General features: G+C 38.5%; 1 protein-coding gene and 1 long non-coding RNA gene across 2 annotated transcripts in view; both read left to right on the top strand.

Annotated features, from left to right (window-relative positions):
• The window catches only part of LOC103397289 (calmodulin-regulated spectrin-associated protein 1-B-like), a 411,725-nt gene that overhangs the window by 79,074 nt on the left and 329,809 nt on the right, over nt 1–2,842 (top strand). The gene's annotated exons all lie outside the window — the stretch shown is intronic.
• Nucleotides 23–2,151, top strand: LOC112486359 (uncharacterized). The gene is made up of 3 exons (XR_003048781.1): nt 23–190; nt 1,191–1,256; nt 1,359–2,151. It is a non-coding gene; the product is annotated as an uncharacterized LOC112486359 (long non-coding RNA).

The following is a 2,842-nucleotide window of genomic DNA, read 5'->3' as shown; positions in this document are numbered from 1 at the left end:
TTCTTATTTCTCCTCAGTGAAGTGAGACTACCATGTGGTCACTTAGCGCGGTCAGCTGAGCTTCAACAAAGGCGGTATCCTGCGCGTCCACAGCAGAGCTGACCCTGATTGGCTTCTAATCTAGTAATCGGGTAGATGGCGGTAATGCAACTACTGACGGTGACCTCTACTGCTAGGGACAAAACTGGTGGTGCGAGCCTGTTTTTAGCCCGTTCACTCTGCATCATGTGGTTGACAAAATGCGTTTTCACTGCTGTAAATGTTCTCTGAAGATTGAACTAATTAGTTCTCCAAGGAGGTGATGTCTTAGTGGAGATAAAGGCAGAGAGAGGATAAAGAGGTCTATTTGACTTATATAAATGCAATTTAATAGTGTCAGAAATTAAGGTTTTCCGTTGTGGGTTTTTTTCTTTGTTTATGCCTGTATCTACACCAAATTCACTGTTAGTAACGCTGCTCCTCTTCCTCTGCCTCCTGACCCCCCGCCCCTCCCCCCACCATCCTCACCTCTCTGGTCAGATTATCACATTATCTGAAGTGTATATTCACCATAATCAAACTCTGGATGTTCAATAACAAAGTGCTGATGTGATCAGACTCTGACTAAGGACTCTTTTTTTCTTGATGTATTATTATTAACTTGAAATGACCTCATCCACCTGGGCTGTGGTTGTAGATCAGTCGAGGTTTGGACCTTTGTTAGAGTTGTCTTATCTATCTTTATTTAAGTTGTAGCTTTAGGTTAGATAAGGTTAGTTTGAAGGTACAGTTTGTTAAAGGTATGGTGAATGTGCAGGTTTTTTTGGGGGGCAATTTAAGTTGTTTTATGGTATAGTTAATTCAGAAATATGGTAGTGTTAAGGTGAATATTATAAGCAGCGTTGGGCACGTTACTTTGAAAAAGTAATTAGAACCAAGTAATAACTAAAAAGTAATTAGTTGATCACTCAAACAATAGTTACAATTGTTTAAACCAAATCACTAACAAATAATTTATCTTTTTTAGGCCCTAATAAGTAGTTAATTATTTAAATAATTTCCTAAATAAACTAAATAATTGGATTGTATTTTTAATCACTGAACTATTCTTGCAATATTCCGTTTATTAGGATAAGCATACTTTTAATTGTATTGTAATATTTTTAATGTGTATCTAATCTGGCCAGTTGTATTTTCACCTTTGTCTCCAGGCTCAGCGGCTCAGAAAGGGACTGTGAGATTAGCTTGAGCTCTGGGACCAGTTTTATCCTCCACTGGTATGGATGCATTGTTTTGACATATTCAAATACAAAAATTAAATGTGAAAAAAACACCTTGTATGTATTTTTGATGTATGGTATTACTTTTTTGTTTATTAGTTGGCTGGAGCCGAAACCTGTTTCATCCTCACCTCAGTTGCCTTCATCATACTACTCTCACTCTTTGCAGCCGTGGCCAAGATCAAAGATGAGTGATGATGATGATAATAAAGGCGATGACATACTAACATTGTGATACTCTGACTGGCCAATGAATGTGAACACAATTAACATTTGCACAGAACCGTTGCAGCTTCAGGCAATATGTGGTATTACACTTCATTTCAAGTTCTCTAATTTCTACTTTGTCTCAAAAACCAATTCTGTATGCAGTTGTTTTTACTTGTTTGTTTATCTGTTTTTTGCTACACTACCAGCCAATGGTGTATTTTTACAAGGGAGGAGGGAATATGCCATATTTTTTGTACTGTTTCATGAATTTAAAAAGTGAATTTATACATTAAGTCATATAAAATTAGACTTAAGTATTGTGGCTGGCAATCTGAGTTCAATCCTCCATTTTTTGATGACATCAGGGGATTTATGTCCAGTTAAAGATTCTTATTTTCTATAAAGTTGGTCACTGGTTTGGATCAACATAACCCTTGTCTCCTAAATGTGGTAGTAGAAAAGGTTGCACCAGAATAGTCGTCTAGCAGAAACTTTCACTCTGTGGAAGACCACTGTAGGGGACCGCTGAAAGTGAATATTTCCTGTTAATTTTAGCGTATATCTCTGGTGGTAGCCCTAATCCTACTGTACCAACATAGATTTATGCTAAAGCATGGTTCTACTAAAAGTGTAAATCAAAATTATACAAAAATATGCAGGTTGTTTGTGATTTTTAAATAAATTCTCCGAACTTGTAAAGTTGTTTGTCAAAATATCTTTTTTAACGCTTTAATGAAGTCGGCTTGTAATAACATGAAGATTCTCAGTCATCCAGGTCATGGTCAAGTTTAAAAAATTCTGTTAGGCAACTGGACGTGGATTTTCTAAAAGAAGACGTTTCACCTCTCATCCAAGAGGCTTCTTTAGTTCTAACTGGTGGTGGGGAGTACAACAAATAAATACTCTTGGTGTGAAAGAATAACGCTACTATAGCTCCACCCTGTTGGGTGGGGCCATGGGGTTAACTGTGAAAGTGTTGAGAGTCTGATGGGTCGTTGTGGTCCCCATCAGAACGGTTTCGGTCACCTGCCTCTTTTGGGTATTGTTCCTAAAAGTGCTTTGTATGTGGGTGATAGGTTGTGTCTGAGTCCACCTCCTCTGTTGAGTGATGGTTTTTCCAGGTTGACAAAAATGGCTTCTTTTACCCCTCTCTCAAACCATCTGTCTTATCTGGCCAGAATGTGCACATTGTTGTCCTCAAAGGACTGTGTTTTGTCCTTGAAGTGTATGTGAAGAGCTGAGTCCTGTCCTGAGGAGTTGGCCCTCCTGTGTTGGGCCATGCGCCTGTGTAGCGGTTGTTTAGTCTCACCAATGTACATGTCAGTACACTCCTCACTGCACTGAATGGCATAAACCACATTGTCCAGCTTGTT

Source organism: Cynoglossus semilaevis, chromosome W, assembly GCF_000523025.1.
Source record: "Cynoglossus semilaevis isolate Cse_v1.0 chromosome W, Cse_v1.0, whole genome shotgun sequence".
NCBI classification, from domain to species: domain Eukaryota; kingdom Metazoa; phylum Chordata; class Actinopteri; order Pleuronectiformes; family Cynoglossidae; genus Cynoglossus; species Cynoglossus semilaevis.
This window is presented reverse-complemented; position numbering and strand designations above follow the sequence as displayed.